This window comes from Rattus norvegicus, chromosome 18 (genome assembly GCF_036323735.1).
Source record: "Rattus norvegicus strain BN/NHsdMcwi chromosome 18, GRCr8, whole genome shotgun sequence".
Lineage (NCBI taxonomy): Eukaryota > Metazoa > Chordata > Mammalia > Rodentia > Muridae > Rattus > Rattus norvegicus.
This window is the reverse complement of record NC_086036.1, coordinates 69,158,989-69,179,307: the sequence shown is the minus strand read 5'-3', so window position 1 is coordinate 69,179,307 and position 20,319 is coordinate 69,158,989. Positions and strand designations below refer to the sequence as shown.

The 20,319-nt window shown below is 44.5% G+C and overlaps 1 long non-coding RNA gene across 1 annotated transcript; it reads left to right on the top strand.

Annotated features, from left to right (window-relative positions):
- Window positions 1–6,601: 6,601 nt before the first annotated feature.
- Window positions 6,602–18,405, top strand: LOC134482987 (uncharacterized). Its single transcript, XR_010059767.1, has 3 exons — window positions 6,602–7,330; window positions 9,414–9,484; window positions 18,194–18,405. It is a non-coding gene; the product is annotated as an uncharacterized LOC134482987 (long non-coding RNA).
- Window positions 18,406–20,319: the final 1,914 nt, after the last annotated feature.

Genomic DNA, 20,319 nt, shown 5'->3' with positions numbered 1-20,319 from the left:
TCTGTTTCCCAATTCTTCTTTACAGGAAGCCTCCATCAACTGGTTACTTTGAATTCTATGGGACAATTTCTTTGGGATCCTCTCCCTGCCATCTCTTTCCTATTGCCCTATGCCTTTCTCTTATTTTGTATGGGATTGTGTATGGCCAATCACATGCTGGCCATTTAGGAGGTGGGGGTTGGGGCACCAGAAGTAATGAGATATAATTGTCAGTCATATGTGAGTCAGGGACAGAATTTACCTTGGATCATGAGCCCTGAAAAACTTGGAAGCTAGTTAAATGTCACACCTCCTGCTGTAATTTAGGCCTCATAGGCTCTATTCTGTGTTCTGACCACACCATTAGAGGCTGGCATCATGTGACATGTCATCCTGCATCAGAGTGATGGGCAGAACAGAGAATCTTTGTAAGAAAGTTATAGAAAAGTGGTAATTGCTAATCAGGCAGAAGCAGAACTGAATTATTGATAAGATTCCCTTGAGAAGATCGTTAACTTGAATGCACTAGACAACTCCATTCAAGATAGTTTCTCCATGCTCCAATGATCAGTGCTTTGATTTTTAATTTTCTATTACATTCATCTCAACCAGCATAATGACCGACACATTGTAGGCATAATACAGATTCGTGTTGAATTAATGCAGTGTATCCTTGCTTGCACAGGAGGGGGACAACAAATCTCTAACTCTGGTTTTACAACTCAACTGGATTTGTCTTGAAGAACTCATGAAAAGAGGAGTAAAGGTCTTTAGAAAGGCAACCCCAGAGGTTGCTGAACACACTTCTGTTGTATGTGCAATGACTGGAAGAAATAAAGGAACTATAATTGACTCCATGCTTCCTAGCTCCAATGCAATGATAGACTTTCCAGATGAAGTGACATAGTCCTATTTGGGGAGAGAATTTAGTTTGGGGGGGGTAGGCAGATGGAGAGAGAGTGATGCTGTGTGTTTTGAGGCAGCTTGTGGGAGAAAAAACACCATCTGGGACATGAAACAGCCCAGAATCAAGAGCATGTGCTGAAAGGCAAGAAAATTGGCAAGTGTGGAGTAGACACATGTTGCAGAAACAGGGACTCAGATGCATTGAAAGCAGCAAGACTGTGGGGCTGGCCGACTCCCCTGCTCCTGGCACCAAAGCAGCTGAAGCAGACACTCTTCTTCAGCTGAGCGTCTGCAGACCTTATTACAGTAGCATCTCTGTGGAATGCAGGCCACTAAGGTTCAGGACCATCTCATTCTCTTGTTGGATGAGGATTTTAGAAGCGGCTGTCATCTCTGCTCCAGGGAACTATATATGTGGAAGCTAGCTGGCTCTGTGGAAAGCAAGCTCTCTCATCTTAAGCTCTCCCCAGGGAATATCGGAAGCATACCTTGAAGGAATCCATCACCTTGTCTTACCCTCGTTTTCCAAATGGCACTCAGGTGCAAAGAAAAGATCGTGACTTTCTCAGGGTTGCACCCTGGCAAGTGGAGACAGTGCTAAACACCCAGGTCCTACTGTTTGTAATCTATGGGTTTCTTAGATTCCCCAGTGACTTTACTACAATCTTTAAAAGTCATTTTGTGGGGGCAGGGGGGAGTGTTAAAGGCAAGCATGTAAGCCAATGTGACATCAACACCGTGTTGGCCTTTGGGACCCTTGGCTGAGCAACTCAGTTGTAGTCTACTTGGACCATTTCCTTTGCTTTTCTTTTTTCTTAGAGTTCATTTTTTTTGTCTTGTTCCCCTCCTGCCTTATGTTGTCTCTGGTGTCTGAACACCTACATACTATGTTTGTTCACCCTTGTCCTTCCTTCCCTTAAAATGTTTGGAACCCACAACACCACCTCTTCTTCTGCAACTTGGACAGTGGGTTGGGATCTGTATCTCAACAGCAGAGCACTCACTGGCTCACTCCAGGGCTGGTGGAATCTAGTCATGTGAGTTGTGTTGACCCTGTCAGATCTAAGCCTGTTCACATAAATAAAACATGTCAACATGCTCCCTAACCCACCTCCAATACATACACGCACACACACACACACACACACACACACACACACACACACACACCATTGCTGTGTCTACTTTGTGGGATTTCTCCTTTCTAACTAGCCTAACATTTATGTTAGAAGAGCCAGGAGAGAGGAGGCCACAACTGAACAAATCGAACAACAGAGAAAGTAGTGCCGAAGCAAGGGAGAAAGGACTCGCAGCCCCAGACTCTTGATATTCATTGGTTCATTTGTGTCCCATAATCATTCCCATCTGCCTCATAATTACATACCATAAATGTACAATGAGCCCTTTCATGTTTGGCATTCTGGATGTTCATAAAAAATCAGTTTTCTCAGCTCAGGGAACAGGGTATATTAATTCCATTCATTTCTCTGTAATCTAAATACCTGGCAGAAACTAAAGGGGAAGCAAGGTGTGTTTTAGCCCATGGTTTCAGAGAGATTTTAGTTCACCATATAGGGAAAGTGTGGTAGCAGGAGCCTGCCGTGGCAGCTGCTCATATTGTGGGGGACTAGAAAACAGAAAGCAGTTGAAATCAGTAAATGATGAAACCTATGATGGCTGTCTTAGTTAGGGTTTTACTGCTGTGAACAGACACTGTGACCAAGACAAGTCTTCTAAGGACAACATTTGGTTGGGGCTGGCTTACAGGCTCAGAGGTTCAGTCCATTATCATCAAGGCAGGAACATGGCAGCATCCAGGCAGGCATGGTGCAGGAGGAGCTGAGAGTTCTACATCTTCATCTGAAGGCTGCTAAAGAAGACTGACTTCCAGGCAGTTAGGAAGAGGGTCTGAAAGCCCACGCCCACAGTGACACACCTAAAAGTACAATGTCCAATAAGGGCACACCTCCTAATAGTGCCTCACTCCAGGCCAAGCATACACAAACCATCACAGTAGCCTATTTCCTTCTACAAGATAGGCCCTACCTCCTACAAGCTCCATAATCTTCCAAGAAGGTACCCGTAGCTGGGAAGCAAGATGCTAAAACATGAACCTATGTGGGACACTTTGAATTCAAGCCCTAACCAGGCACTGTTTCCTGTGTTGCAGACTTGAAAGAGTGATACACCCTGTTCATGAGGGAAACCCTGGCTTTAGCTGGTGTCCAAGAGCTCTGGACTCATGTGGTACCATTCTGCCTTGCTTTTTCCTCATTTGCTATAATAAATGCTGTTGTTTAAAATCAGTAACCATGACATTGACTTTTGTGTATGAATTATGTAACCTTTCTTATTATGAAGGAAAATGAGAGAGGGGGCGAAGAGAGGAGGGGAACACCCTCTGATGTCAGGAGGGCAGTGTTATACTAGTTATTGTACTAGTATTACAACTAGTACTAGTCATACTAGTTTAAAAATTATCTCCTCCCCGCTCCAGACATCCTGGCAGTTCAGTGTGTGATGGGGATTTATGGGCTTAGTAGAAAAAGTGTTCTACCAATGCTCATCATTGTTCTTGTCTGTGGGGAAAAGAAGGTACAGAGGATTACCTTAGCTGCCTCTGGGAAGGTAAGTTTCTGCCTCAACATGCCACAGATGGCTGGAGCTGATGGAATTCAGCCAAGAGAAAGGCCTTGTCTCCATAGAGGGATTTGTACACATGCTCTGGAAACAGGCTGTAGGCCCAATGGGAGGACCCAGAGATGAGCTTGGGTTAAAGCACAAAGATCACAGCCTCAGAACCCAGGGAAGCACTGATCTATGGTCTTCCATTTCTCACCCCCCTAGGTTTCTTTAACTGCATATTGAATAGCAAGAGGCAGTCAGGAATACTTCGAATTTTAGTGTTTTCTAACATGAGGTCTGGCAGCATGTATTTTAGGCTTGAAGGCCATATGATCTCTGTCATGGTTACCCACTCTGTTACTATAACAAAACGTATCCCTAGACAATACAGAAATGTGTATGTGTGGCTGTGTTCCTCCCTCCCAAACTTTATGGGCACAGAAATTGAAATTTCATGTAGTTTTTCATGTGCTATGTCATGTTATTCGTTTTTAGCTTTTTACAAATGGCTGTGGGCTGAGGAAGTAGCTCGAGATCAGCTGGCTGCTGCATAAGCATGAGGACCAGAGCTCACAATCCCTGTGCTCACAATCCCTGTGCTCACAATCCCTGTGCTCACAATCCCTGTGCTCACAATCCCTGTGCTCACAATCCCTGTGCTCACAATCCCTGTGCTCACAGTCCCAGTGCTCACAGTCCCTGTGCTCACAATCCCTGTGCTCACAATCCCTGTGCTCACAATCCCTGTGCTCACAATCCCTGTGCTCACAATCCCTGTGCTCACAATCCCTGTGCTCACAATCCCTGTGCTCACAGTCCCAGTGCTCACAGTCCCTGTGCTCACAATCCCTGTGCTCACAATCCCTGTGCTCACAATCCCTGTGCTCACAATCCCTGTGCTCACAATCCCTGTGCTCACAGTCCTTGTGCTCACAATCCCTGTGCTCACAGTCCCTGTGCTCACAATCCCTGTGCTCACAATCCCTGTGCTCACAATCCCTGTGCTCACAGTCCTTGTGCTCACAATCCCTGTGCTCACAATCCCTGTGCTCACAGTCCCAGTGTTCACAATCCCTGTGCTCACAGTCCCAGAGCTCACAGTCCCAGAGCTCACAGTCTCAGTGCTCACAGTCCCAGTGCTCACAATCCCTGTGCTCACAATCCCTGTGCTCACAATCCCTGTGCTCACAGTCCCAGTGCTCACAATCCCTGTGCTCACAATCCCTGTGCTCACAGTCCCAGTGCTCACAATCCCAGTGCTCACAATCCCTGTGCTCACAATCCCTGTGCTCACAGTCCCAGTGCTCACAGTCCCAGTGCTCACAATCCCAATGCTCACAATCCCTGTGCTCCCAGTCCCAGTGCTCATAGTCCCAGAGCTCCCAGTCCCAGTGCTCCCAGTCTCAGTGCTCACAGTCCCAGTGCTCACAATCCCTGTGCTCACAATCCCTGTGCTCACAATCCCTGTGCTCACAGTCCCTGTGCTCACAATCCCTGTGCTCACAATCCCTGTGCTCACAATCCCTGTGCTCACAATCCCTGTGCTCACAGTCCTTGTGCTCACAATCCCTGTGCTCACAATCCCTGTGCTCACAGTCCCAGTGTTCACAATCCCTGTGCTCACAATCCCTGTGCTCACAGTCCTTGTGCTCACAATCCCTGTGCTCACAATCCCTGTGCTCACAGTCCCAGTGTTCACAATCCCTGTGCTCACAGTCCCAGAGCTCACAGTCCCAGAGCTCCCAGTCTCAGTGCTCACAGTCCCAGTGCTCACAATCCCTGTGCTCACAATCCCTGTGCTCACAATCCCTGTGCTCACAGTCCCAGTGCTCACAATCCCTGTGCTCACAATCCCTGTGCTCACAGTCCCAGTGCTCACAATCCCAGTGCTCACAATCCCTGTGCTCACAATCCCTGTGCTCACAGTCCCAGTGCTCACAGTCCCAGTGCTCACAATCCCAATGCTCACAATCCCTGTGCTCCCAGTCCCAGTGCTCATAGTCCCAGAGCTCCCAGTCCCAGTGCTCCCAGTCCCAGTGCTCACAATCCCTGTGCTCACAATCCCTGTGCTCACAATCCCTGTGCTCACAATCCCAGTGCTCACATTCCCAGTGCTCACAGTCCTTGTGCTCACAATCCCAGTGTTCACAGTCCTTGTGCTCACAATCCCATGCTCACAGTCCCAGTGCTCACAACATCTGTGCTCACAATCCCTGTGCTCACAGTCCCTGTGCTCCCAGTCCCAGTGCTTACAATCCCAGTGCTCACAATCCCAGTGCTCACAATCCCTGTGCTCACAATCCCTTTGCTCACAATACTGCACTCACATATAAGCCAGGCAGGCAGACATAAGACAAAGACAGTAGAGCCTCTGAACAAGTTGGATGGCGATTCTGACCTGAATTGGCAAGCTCTGGGTTCACAGAGAGATCCTACCTCCATACAGAAAGGGAAGAGTGATCCAGGAGGACACACGACGTCGACTTCTGGCCTCTGTACTCATGTGCACACACACATGCACTCATGCATGTGTCCACATGCATGACAACTCATGATTGTGCACCCATGAATGTATACCCCACACACAAGCATGAAAAAGTAATACAAATATTTAAACTAAATGCTATGCTTTACTTGACAACGACTTTATCTGACAAAAAGCAGGTAGAAGACAGATAGGGCTTCGGGTTGGATGGTTGTGGGTTTGGCAGCAGGCACCAGTTTCTAATCTCTTCAGATTTTAATTGTTTTTATCTTAGTTTCTGAGCGCCAACCAGGAGCAACAAAAGCAGCTTTCCGTGTGACTAGAAATTTATTGTCCATTTAGGGAAAAGGTTTTATGTTATCTTGTATATTATGGTCTTTTAAGATGAATTATTAGTTTTTACACCTTAAAATGATGTTATGTATTCCAGTTTTATTACTCTGATTTAAAATTCTGTCTCAAGCATGTTCTCAGTGAGAAATGATTGAGAATTATGTTTGGGGAAGAGTTTTTTTTTAAAAAAAACTTCTAAAGGGTAAATTTGAAGAAGCTATACAAGGGGGGTGGGTATGAGTCTTTTAAAAACTAGAGCTGGAAATATGCATTTGGAAAGTAGGTCCCTGGACAGAGTTCTTTGATCATGTTAAGTCTCATGGGGACAGCTATTTCTTTGATTTTCCTCAAATACTCTGTCAGTGTAGACACACTCTGAAATGCTTTCCCCTCTGGTCATATTTAGATATGGTTTTATTTTTCTCTCTGGACTTTAAACTCCTTAAGAGAAAGACACATTTTATCTTTCCAGTCGGTGTTGGATTGTCCTATGTTGAAAGTACTTGGTAAGTAGCGTGGTAAGACCTGAACTCTGTGAATAGGGTGACTCTCTAGAGCTCTAAATGAGGATAGTTATGGCCCATGGAGTAGAGTTTAGGATCTAGGTTCTCACGTGGTGACAGAGTGCGCTCACCCATCAGACTCCATGTTTTTGTCATCTGGAAATTGGATGCTGATACTGACCTCGTGGGGGAAGGGGAAGGCAATGCACCCGGTAGAACTCATTATCTGACACGAAACAAGCTTCAGGTGACTAGTGACTTTAAGGCCCTTCCCCCACTTATCAAACTTGCAAAGCATTTTCACCTCCCCTCCAATTCTCCTCAGTTCTATGGGTATTAACTTTCATTCTTCAGAGTTCGAAGTTTTAACTTCTTGGCTTTCAGTGCTAAGTTTAACTCTCTGTGACGTCACAATGCTAGACTAGGAGAGAACAGTGGAGATTGCTGCCGTCTCATGCTGATGCACTCATCTAGTGTGACCGTGCCTTGGAGTGCACAGGTGGGCCTTGGATTTAAGAGAGGATTGCACTGTCTAGGTGCAGAAGTGGGTAGATCTCAGCAGAACCAGGAAGGGAGGTGGGCAAGAGGACAGAAAGACTTGCTAGACATGTTTTAGGAATATTGAGGAGACAGGGTGAGGAAAGAATAGACTGCATCTCTTGATGCAGACTCCGTGTCTGGGCTTTTCTTGGTGTTCACAATAATCACACAATACCCTTGGCTATTGGTTCATTTTCTAGAAAAGAAAACAGTCTGCAAACTAAGATGACTCATGCTGGCAAGAAGTATGAATGGCCCACATAGGCTCACATCTTTGAATGCTTAGTCGTCAGGGAGTGGCACTACTCGAGAAGGATTGGGAGGTGTGGCCTTGTTGGAGTAGGTGTGGCCTTGTTTAAGGAAATGTGTCACTGGGTTAGGCCTTGAGGTTTCAAAATCTCAGGCCAAACCAAGTCTCAGTTTCTGCCTGCAGTCTGTGTTTCAGGATGTGGCTTTCAGCTTCTTCTCCAGCACCAAGCCTTCTTGCTGCCATGCTCCCTACTATGATAATAGACTCACCGCTGAAGCTGTAAGCAGACCCTTAGTTAAATGTTTCCTTTTAGGAGAATTTTCTTGGTCATGTTGCCTTTTCACAGCAATGGAACAGGGTCCAAGACAGAATTTGGTACCAGGGACTGGGGCATTGCTGTGTGAGGCCTGATGGTGCTGTTTTTCAGAAGAATACAGAAGACTTTGACATGTTAGACTAGAAAACCAGTTAAATGCTTTAAGTGGAGGCATAGATGGGCCATCCTAGCAGGACCATAGAAGACAATGGTGTCGAGGACAATTTGAACACTTGGGACCCAGCCCAAGAGAAAGATGTATGTCATAGTTAACAAAGCTAAAAGGAGTCAGATATCTGAAGAGTGCTTTGATATTAGACATTAAGATTCAGAGTCTGGAGTTTGTCCTGCTGTTTCTTTGGTCTTGCTTTGGTAAGGTATTTCCTCACTATGCTCCTTTTACTCCCTTTTGGAATGGTAATATATATCCTGTACCATTGTGTACTCCAGGTATGTGATCTGTTTTTTGGATTATTTTTTAGGGAGTTTCAGTTAAGAGATTGCCACAAGTTTTAGAAGAGGCTTTGGACTTTTAAACAATTTGGGACCATCCATGATAGATTATAGGGATCTTTGAAGTTGGACTGAATAAGTTTTTGCATTATGATATAGTTGCAAGCCCATGAGGGGCAGTGTATAGAATGCCATGGTTTGAATGAGAATAGCCCTCAGACATTTATTTATTTAAATGCTCATCAGAGATTGGCACTGTTTGGAAAGGATTTGGAGGTTGGGCCTTGTTGGAGGAAACACGCCACTTGGTGGCTTTGGGGTTTCAAAAGCCCTTTCTAGACCCACCCTCTTACTTCCTGCCTGCTATCTGCCTATGAGGATGTAGAACTCTCATCCTCCAGTACCTTCTCCAGTACCATGTCTGCCTGCCTGCTGCCACAACGGCAATGGCCTTGTCTCTGTAACTTTTTGACTTCTGAAACACTTCAAACAACTGCTTAATTGTTGCTGTCATGTCTTGGTTGTCACGTCTGTTCATAGCAACAGGACAGTGACTAAGGCCGGAACAATTTAGGAAAGATAGATAAGAAGGTTTTGGGAGAAGCATTTTGTAAGCACTTGAAGTTGGGCTGGGAGCTTGGACTCCTCTCAGAGGCAGTGGAAACACATTAGATGATTTCAGTTTGGTCAGGGAAGGAAACTCATGATGGTGGGTTTTATCCTACACCTGGGAACTTCTCCACATACCCAGACCTTCGAAATTCCACTTGAGTTTCTCCCAGTCCTGGTGTGTTTACTGGATCGTGCCCTTTCGCCAAGGAGAACAGAGGAAGGTAGTGTCTCAGCCTCCGCTGATTTACACTTGAACTTAGTAATGGAATTACGGGTGGGAAGTGTCTCTCTTGCTGCTGGCAGAACGGGAGCAGAGGAGGGTGTGTTAACATGTTCAGCAAGATTGAACAATTGTGCCCAGGTTAGCATTATAAACATTCATTTTGAATCTTTTGTTTTTTCTCATTCCAGTTTTAGCCCCTTAGGTCATGTATGGAACCGTTTGAGCTCATCATCCATTTTCTTGCTGTTGGGGAATAGAGGTGAGTCATTGACACTGTTAGGTTATGGCCCATAATACATTTAATGTGAAATAGAATTACAGGACAGAGCCAGATGAGGCCGTCTACTGCCTCGCCTCCCACAGGGTGTTTATATTTAACGAGTGCTCTACCTCATCATTTGTCTTTGAGCAGCTTCATATTCAGCTCCATTGTGCAAGCATCAGGGCTGCCTGTCTAATTATCTTGGCTGCCCCTTGGCTCCATCCACCTGCCCCCTTCACACTATCAACCTACTGAGTTGTTGATCCCCTGGCATTGGATCCTGCACAGCCAAGGTGATCCCGGGGAACACTTTTAGTAGCTAAAAGATGTTGACAATGTGCCTGTCTCTCCACGCTATCCTTCCAGCTAACTCCTGGCTGCCCAAGAATGCCAAACAAGAACCAGAGGAAATTAGCAAATTTTTGATCAATTTTGGCTCTATCAAAACTTACTACTTTTTGAATGCTCAAGAGTATTCTAATCAATTTAATAATAAATCAATGTAATAATTAATTGATTAAAGCAACCCCAATTTCCACTAATCATAAGTAATCTATTGCCCTGATCATCAAAGGTAACACAATGTAAAGCGCATTACTCCACCATTCCTTCTTATATATAAGGGAGCACAGCATAGGGCCTTTATAGAGACTTTCCATAGCTTCAGATTTAGTAAATTTCGAGTAATGTTCATTTGACGTATCTGGTGAATGCTTCAGTTACTTGTCTCGTACTACCCTGAATAAGAAATCCTTTTCTACAATTGTCATGGTGTCATGAAGTCACACTGTGGAACCCAGTATCCACCAACTATATGTGGCAGCTTAAATGTACATGCGCCAGCACATACATGTGCACATGTGCACTTATACACACACACACACACACACACACACACACACACACACACAGAGAGAGAGAGAGAGAGAGAGAGAGAGAGAGAGAGAGAGAGCGCTCTTACACTCTGTTGCACATGCCTTTGGTTTATAGAATGCTTTTGTATTCATTGACTGCATGCTGCTCATTCTAATGAGAAGAGTGAAGTAGACAAAATAATATTTTTACACAAGCGTGTGGGGACATGGGACTTTATTAAGACCCTCATAATAACATAAATAATTGAGCAGCTACGAAAAGAATACACTAGAGCAGCGGTTCTCAATGCTCTCTTTCTAATGCTGGGACCCTTTCATACAGTTCCTCATGTTATGGCGACCCCAAAACATAAAATTATTATGTTGCTACTTGATAACTGTAATTTTCTACTGTTATGAATTACAGTGTAAATACCCAACAAACAGGATATCTGATAGATAACCCCTGTGAAAGGGCCATTTGACCCTCACAGGGGCTGTGACCCACAGGTTGAGAACTGCTATACTAGTGGTAGACCTGTTGATTTGGAGGGATTTTTTTTAAAGGTAGTATTGCCTGAAAAAAAGCAATCGTGGAATATGTTGGCAGTAATGTGTGTCTATGGATGTGGAGAGAGGAAAAAAAAGACTGCATGCATGGTCAGTCTGATAACAGGCTTTCAGTCACATAAACTCTTGTGTGCTTGTGTTTAGTAATACAGAGGATAAAAGAATGGGCAATTTATTAGCTTACTGGTAAGTCATGGAGTGGGACTAGAACCCGAACCTAGGGTATCTCCCCCTACTTTTGGTGAGCAGAGCTAGCAGTCAAGACTGCTAGCACTTTGGTTCTGTCACCAGGGGCCTGTGTCCTTACTGTCACCAGATGCCTGTGTCCTCTTTGTCACCAGGGACCTTGTGTCTTCACTGCTGGTGCAGAGATGATAATAGGGACCATCTCTAAGAACTGTTGACATTGTTGAAGGAGCTAATAATCTCCTGGAGTCTGGCTTCCCCTCTGTATCCCTCACTGTATGCAGCGAGCGCACCAGAGAGGTGTAAATACTGCCTCCGCCGCTTTAAATTTCAGCAGGCCCAACTCAATATAAAGAAAATGGTGTGCATGTGGTAGGGGACTGGGAAAGAGGAAATTGGAAAAGACACTTCGGGGAGTCCCTCTTCGTGAAATAAAGGCGAGCATAGAAACCACTTTATGTACAATACGTTTATGGCTGCATTTTCATAACAGCCTCCTAGTACTTTCCCGGGGGGGGGGGTTCGTTAGGCTTGCAGTTAAATATCTATTTGATAGCATATCATAAACTCATCCAATTGCTTAAGAAAATAGGGAATAACGTGTTAAATAGTCCTGCTATAATTCCATGCATAAGTTTAGAATTGAAAAGGATGTGTTTTATTATTATATTCTTGCATGGAAATGACTAGAATATTGTGAATACAAATTCAGGAAAAAAGAGTATACATTTATCTCTGTGCAGGGGGCACGTGGTCGTGTGGGCACTCTTGCATGTGCAGGGCATGTGTCTGTGTAGACCAGATGCTGACACGTGGGGTCTTCCTTGGTCCCTCTCCATCTTACCTTGAGATAGGTCTCTCATTAAGCCGGGAACTCAGTTATTCAAGGAAGCTTGCTGGGCCGTGAGCCCCAGGGATCTTCTTGCCTCGCTTTAAGCACCACGGTGAGCCCAGACTGAGCTTTTACTTGACTTCTGTGAATGTGAACACAGGTCCTAAGTGCACCACAGGTAGCACTTAGCTGAGTGGGGTACATCCCCAGCTGCCATCACATGATTTTGTACCAAGCAACTAGAGGCTGACTGGAGATGAAGACTTGCTTCCCTGTGGCTGTCAAATGTTGGTAGCTCTGTGGTGGCCAGGCCTGCCCTGATGGATGTGTCGGTCTTATTTAGGGTTACAAATGGAAGCCGGAGACGGTGCATTGGGCTCTGTGTCTTCTTCATGAGCCACTACATCTCTGGAATGCGTATGTGCAGGAGACATCCATCTGTTTAAGGGGAGGTTTTCCTAGATTTGTGTAGTGAGCAGGTAAGGAATGGAGCAGGTGGGAAGAAGATGCTTACTATTTAACGCTCCTTTCCCACACAATAGAGCGCCGGTACCAGCAGTTCCCAGTCTCCTTGGTGGCACCAGTGATCTAAGTGACCCCGACTAGGTCCTGGCTTAGAGCATCGTGAAGCTAGTTAATTGCTCTGTTTCTATTTTTTACATTTTTATCTTTTATTTTTATTGGCCTGAGCAGTTAAAAACTTTCCCCGTGTTTATATACACACTTCATTTTGGCTGATTCCCAGCCTCCTCTGTGCCTTCAACCACTCCCTAACCTGCCTTCCGTGATGCACTTTTACCACCAGCAATTCCTTCCACCACTCTAATATCTCACATGTTCTACTGCCCTCCCCACCCTTCCCCTTAAGCCATATTTGCTCCCTGTCTTGTGGATCTCCTTAGTCCTTTCTGTGCTTTCTGGGTTTAATCAATTTTCTATGGCAGACTTTTCAATTACATGGAATCAAACTATCTGTGGCCTCACGGATGTGAGGTTCGATTTATCTCAAAGCTCTCAGCACATCCTTCCTTTTTACATCCAGGTAATGTCACGCCAAGGGAAAATATTCCTGCCTCTATATTGTCATCAGCTGGGCGCCTAACGTCTAACACATAGGAAACGTACACATCCATTTCTAAGAAATGGTTTATGGTTAGTGGTATTTAGATATTCCCTTTGACAGGCAGCCACAGTCAATTCATATTTTTCTCCTCTAAAAAGGCATCTACATTTTCTCTATACCATGCAAGTACCCCAGCTCACATTAACCAGATCATTAATTTCTAGTCTCTTTTCATTCCAGTTTACCCTCTGTTCACTGACATGGCTCAGCACCTCAGCCAACAGTTCAATAGTCAGACTTCTGTGTCTGACTATTATCATACTATTATTACCATTATACTGACTATTATTATTACAGCTTTCTCTTGTCTATAATTCATTCAACAACTATTCGGTGAATGCCTACCACATAGCAGCACCTGGGTCAGGCTCGAAGAATTAGCTCTGAATCAGAAATGCACTTCCTATTCTCATGGAATTTAATCTACTAGAGTAACAGTCACTTGAAGCTCTGCTTCCCTTTAGGTGGTAATACTTCCTCTCCAGTTTCCTAACGTAACTTTGGAGACATTTATTGAAGCAGACCGTATGGTGATGGGCGACACCAGCCTTGATCTTGATTCCTGGTTGACCTCTTGATGTGTTCAGGCCGTAGCTCTCTGGGCCCCAATGTTTCTTTTTCTAGGTTTTTCTGCGATGGAATGTTAGCCGCCAAGATGAAAAGAGCCATCTAATGAGTTTTTCCAGGGGTTTTGAGTTTGTTTTATGTCTGGTAGAAAGTCCTTACTGTGTTTTAACCAGAACAGTTAAAATCCAGCATTTTCTTAATTAAAAACCAGTCTAGAGAGCAACACACACAGCATACAGCTCCAGAGATCACTAATTCTCTGAGTATCAAGGTTACATGTCTAGAGCTTCATGGTCCTCATGGTGGAGTCCCCCAAATCTTACCTTAGGAACACTGACCCATGCAGCAGATTCTCAAAATTGTCCTGTCCTTTAGTTCTTCAATCCTTGCTTGCTGGATGAATAAATGTGCAATTCTTAGAATGACAAAAAAAATGAAAATCATGTAGAGGAGAAACTCAATAGAGGTGCTTTTTGTGATCCAGAGAAAGCTGATGACGGTTAGGTACACTGGGGGGCCGAAGATAAGATGGGGACACTGAGGCTTTTGTTAAAACGGAACCTGCAGGGTTGGACAAACAAACCAAGGGGAGGGGGAGGGCAGGGACCACTTGTGGTTTTCTGGCCTGAGCTACTGAGTGGATGAAAGGGCCAGTGACTAGGATGAGAAAGCTAGGAGAATGGGAGGAGGGGGGAGGAGGTTTGGAACTAAGAACACCAGGAGGCCAGTTTTAGATTTGTTAAGTCTGAACTTTTCTAAGACATCCAAGTAGAGCCCGCAGAGAGGCAGTTGGATATTTTTATCAGAAGTCCTTGGCTGGAGATGAATTTTTGGCACTTGAAAGGCTGTGGACTCTGAGATTGCCAAGAGAGAAAGGATAAATGAGGAGTGAAGAGAACTGAGGTCCCAGCCCCAATTAACTCCAATAATGTTCAGATGGGAGGACAGCCAGCCAAACACGGAGAGGAGAACCAGCCAGGGAAACCAGGAAAGACGGAAATGGAGAACGACAAAGCCAAGAGCAGACAGACTTGCAGAAGAAAGGACACAGCTGTGTGTAACAATGAGAGGGCTCCTCAGATCGCATCTGTGGTGGGACCAGGGATGAGCCGAATGCTGGCAGGTTTTATAGTGTGTGAGCGGGAGGTGCTGGGCTTGAATGAGCTGAAGAATGGGAGACAAGGCGCATAGAAAAATCTTTCGCATAGTGGGGCTGTCGAGTGAAGAGGTGAAATAGGGAAACTGTTGGCTCATGGAAGGTTTTCAGGAGTCTGTTTTTATTTGAAGATAGAGAGGATAGAGCCTGTTTGGATGCAGGTAGGACATAGGGTGAAGATTCTTGAAAGTGAGGCCCGTGTTGATGTTATTGGTTGCCAAGGGCTGGTTGTGTGGAGGTGGACGGGGGTGGGGATGGGCATTGGTAGTGGAAGAGATGGAGAGATGAGATGGTAACAGAAAGCAGTGAGGAGATGAGGCACAGACAAGCAAGAGCTTACTGCTGACTGGATGTAGACATCTTCTGGACTCTTAATGAAGTGAGAGAAACGCGAAGAGCTGGGGAAACCCAGGTGTCTTATAGTCTCTCTCTGTCTGTCTCTCTGTCTGTCTCTCTGCCTCTTTCTCTCCCTCTCCCTCTCCCCTTCCCCCACCCTCCCTCACAGATGGAGCTTCTAAATCTGAAATTCACTACCTCAGCTAGTTTGGTTAGGCAGCAAGCCCCATTGAGCATCCTCCTGTCCTGTCCCTTGCTCCCTAGTGCTGTATCATGGGAAATATACTGCTATGACTAGCTTTTTGCAGGGCAAGCACTTTACCAACCAACATCCCCCAAGTTCTGTGGCATATTATCTGTCACTGCTCACTGAGAACACAGGTGTCCATGTGTCACACAGCTTCATTGCGGTTAATGGTGAAGGAGAAGAATGTGGGGTGGATTGTGGGAGAGAAGAGCTGCCTCTAAGACAGACTGGGCCTTGTACTTTGGAAGGTTTACATTTGAAGAAGGCACCCTAGTGAGCTAAGACTCAAAGAGCATGAATGAATCAGGCAAAGAGTCTTGGAGAGTTGTCTTAGTCAGGGTTTCTATTCCTGCACAAAACATCATGACCCAAAAAGCAAGTTGGGGAGGAAAGGGTTTATTCAGCTTACACTTCCACCTTGCTGTTCATCTCCAAAAGGAAGTCAGGACTGGAACTCATACAGGGCAGGAACTTGGAGACAGGAGCTGATGTAGAGACCATGGAGGGGAGGGGTGCTGCTTGCTGGATTGCTTCCCCTGGCTTGCTCAGCTTGCTTTCTTATAGAACCTAGGACCCAAGGATGGCACCACCGACAAGAGGCCCTCCCTCCTTGATCACTAATTGAGAAAATACCTTACAGCTGGATCTCATGGAGGCATTTCCTCAAGGGAGGTTTCTTTCTCTGTGATAAGTCCAGCTTATGTCAAGTTGATACCGAAAACCAGCCAGTACAAGAGGTGAGAGGAGGATAGACATAGAAGGATTAAGGGAGCAGGCTAATGTGAGTGTGTCAGGTAGGGGTAAGCTATGGGAGCTGTATAGGGTTGACCAGGGAGACAGTGAAGGCATCACGAAGTGTTTCTCCACTTACTGTGAAGAGATATTGAAGGAACAGGGGTTGAAACAGGATGGGAGGTTAGATAGCCATCTATGTCGACTGTCCAAATGAGAAATAAAACTAGACAATGACATAGGCTTTCCCTCTTCTTGGCCCTGCTCCCTTGAGATGGGAAGTCCCAGTTAGGGAGTTCCTACAGGAGGATTCCTGGTGTTAGAAATGGGCATTGGACAAATCTGCCCTTTGACTTGCCAGGAGACAGACTTTTTCCTTCCAGCTCTCCCTGTGAATGAAATCATTCAAATAAGAGATTCATGTGCTATTGCGTAGACCAAATGTTGCCTGGATCTTTCAGTGTGTAACTTTCATGTGCTCTTACCAAGATGTTTTGAAGTTTCCTTCAGGTTAATAAATACAGATTTGTCTCCTTTTTGACTGTTGCATGGTCACATAATAGTTGAATTTGTCTGGGTCTTTCAGATCTATACATGAGAGACCTAACCCTTCAAGGAGCTACCCAAGCACTCTCCCCTCCAAATATCAAGTTCTAATCCTTAGTAATGTGCTCTCCTAGATTAATGCCAAGGGTGTGCTACATCTAGTCTGCCTATCACCGTTTATCATACTACTTGTATCCATGTTTGTTATTCAGACGCCAGAAAGGTCTGAGCCTGTAGTTCTAATCATGGGGCTTTTGTGGGACCAAGTCATAGGTGAATTTAATTTTTGAAGATAGAAATACTATATTCTTCATACGTCTTAAAAGTCAAGTGCTCACAGAAAAACAGTCTTGCAAACACTATGCCTAAAGGGTAGCTCTTATCTTGCTCTGTGAATGGTATCTTTTCAGAGTTAAAAGATTTCCTTTGGCTTGATCCACCTTGTCATTGGTGGGTGGCCTCAATTTCAATAAATATATCACTTCGACGGTTTCCCCATAAGGCTCACGGGTAATGATGAAGTACACAGGCAGGCAGATTTGCTTGGAAGGATCAGGTCAGAGTTGAAGGATGTCTACTAACTGTAGGTTTTAACCTTTTCACTATTCAGCTTGAGGGCAAGAGCTACTGGTTTCGAAGATAAAGTATGCAGTATACCATACAATTACCACAGACAGGCAGAAACCAGACATGTAGACAGGAAGGGTGGGTAAGGGGTTAGTCCGATGATCTGGGCTTGATGCGCGGATGCCTATTATGGAATAAAGGAAGTGTCCTAAGTTCATGCCGTGACTTGAAGGTCTAAAGGCAGGTTGCAGCAATCTACCAAGTGAATCATTGCTTGTTCTTCCCCTCAAGTGCTAATGGCTGGCATGCCATTACTGCCTAATTTGTGTTCTGGATCTCATGGTTATGTTCCCTAGTTCTCTGGGCTACCATTGTTTAACATTTCTGTTCTCAATACTGGCAACTTACCGGTAAGGCGTGCGTTCTGTGTGTGCCTTGCTCAGATGCATCATGTTGTATGTGTAGATCAATTATCAAGAGAAGAGAGGCTTGGAGAGGTAAGGGAACTAGGTAAGTGCATATCGGGTTCCTAGGAGAAGCTCACTGTGTGATTTCCTCAGGGCTAGGCCTTTAACTCATGCTGGTTCTCACAGCTCAGGCTGATCCTGGGCAAATTCTATTGTATATGGTTTCCAGTGGGTACCCAGTGGTCAACAAGTACCTGGATTGCTTAACATACCTTTTGACATTTTTAAAAGAATTAAAATATAATCATATCATTTCCCCTTTCCTCCACATACCCCTAAGCCTCCCATGTATTTCCCTTATTTCTTTTCATAAATTGTGACCTCTTTTTTAAATTATTTATATGTGCATATATAAATACATGTAGTATATACTATATTCTCCTATCACGTGCGCGCGTGTGCACGCGCGCACACACACACACACACACACACACACACACACACACACACACTCCTAAATATATAAGTGAAATCTGCTTAGTCTGTATAATGTTGCTTGCATGTGTCTTGTATCTGATTTCAGGGCTGACCACTTGGTATTTGGTAAGCAATTGGAAATCTCTTCTCTGGAGAAGACTATTTTTCCCACTTTCAGCATTTCTTCACTCTGACAAGATTTACCTCAGAATGCTGAGTGACTTACATATGACCTGCCCTTGGAATATCCATGAATTTCACATTTATTTCATTTCATATTTATTAAGTAATATTAAATAATCCTTCCATTTTACTCTCTATGTGCCTCCTGTCTTCTGTAAACACTGTGCATTCTCAAACACATCAAGGTTGATAATTTTAATAATTAAGTTTGGGGGCTGGAGAGATGGCTCAGTGGTTAAGAGCACCAACTGCTCTTCCAGAGGTCCAGAGTTCAATTCCCAGCAACCACATGGTGGCTCACAACCATCTGTCATGAGATCTGATGCCCTCTTCTGGTGTCTGAGACGGCGACAGTGTACTCACATAAAATAAATCTTTAAAAAAAATAATTAAATTTAATTGATCCTATTTACCCCAGTTACCAATACATTAAGATTAATGACATTTGAGAGAAAAATTACGTTCTCTATTTTTTTTTAATGGATGCAGAACTCACGAAGGGGGACTGGAGGTTTATTTGCATCTGTTAACCTCTGTCTCCACAGCTCTCAGGAAACCTTGAAGAAATTTCAGATCAGCTTGACCTCCTTTAGGAACAATATTCTTTGGCTGCCGAGGTATGCCAAAATCCAAGAGGACTAGATTTCCTGAAGGTTGCCAATGGAGGGAGTTGTCCCCTTCTTCAGGAACAATGCTATTTCTACTGAACAAATCCAAACTTGTTTGAATTAGGGTCTGAAGACTTATGAACCGTGCTGAACAAGCATTAGCAAACATTCTCCTGCAAGTGAGCTCTTCGTTCCTTCCCGTCTTGGCTCCTCCCCAAACTGTTCCTCTCTATTATCCTCATTCTTAGTTGGTTTTCTTTCTTCCTTTCCTTGCTTCTTTTTGTTTCTTTCTTTCCTTCCTTTTCAGTCTTTTAGACCACCAAGTCACCTCCATCACCAAGTCTGCCACACAGGAAGAGGTGAAAACAATGTTTATGATAGTGTCACCCTAGACCCCCAGACCTTCTCTCTCTGCCTGCAGGAAGTCCTCAGACAGAAAACAGTGTCCCTGTCCTTCTTAGTAAAGGGTCTGGAGTAAGGAAAACCTCTCAAGGCAAAACCAGGTCCATCAAACAGGCCCCAAACTTCAAGAAACCTGGCACTCACAGGGTTCCAGAGAGTGTCTAGTTCCATTGCATGCCCTGCAGTGGGTGGGAAAAGAAAGAAAAAAAATCGATAATTTGGATTATCACCCTGCATCCCAGATATTACAAATCAGGCAATCTCTCTTACCTCCTACCTTCCTGTTGGTTAGAAAAAAATAATAATAATAAAAAAGAAAAGAAGCAATTTCTGGGTCCAGTGAAGCCATACCTTTCATGCTCCACTACAAAAATGGATTCGGATTCTGCAGGGTAAGTTTTCCTGTAACCACAGAGACTGAGCTGCAGGGACTGGGGGCATCGATCTCTCAGACCAATAGAGTCTGCTTTTCTCTTTAAAAAAGATAATTAACAATTTTGTTACTTCATATACTCATATGTATGTATATATGTATGTATGTATGTGTGTGTATGTTAGTATATGTGTCTATGTGTATGCATGTGGGGAGAACACTGAATATCTAATTTTAAAACAGAACATAGGGTCTGGAGAGATGACTCGGAGGTTAAGAACATATACTGGCCCTAAAGAGATATTGAATTTGGTTCCTAGCACTCATATTGGGCAAATCACAGCTGTCTTCATGGGCATCTACACTCATGTACACAAGTCCACTACATGTACATATATGCATAATACTCATACATATAATTAAAATACATCTTTAAACATGTTTCTATGTGTATGAGTGTTTTGCCTGTATGTCGTACCTGCCCAGTTTATGTGTGCCTTTGGGGGATCAGAATCCTCCAGGTCTTGTGCCTGTGAAGTGAGAACTTCATCCATTGAACCACATCCAACCCCTTTAACTCTTTTTTTCACAGTTATTTGCAGGTCAGTAAGCACTGTTGTACCTGCCCCTTCCCGGCCATCTCTTCCAAACACTCCGACTTATTGA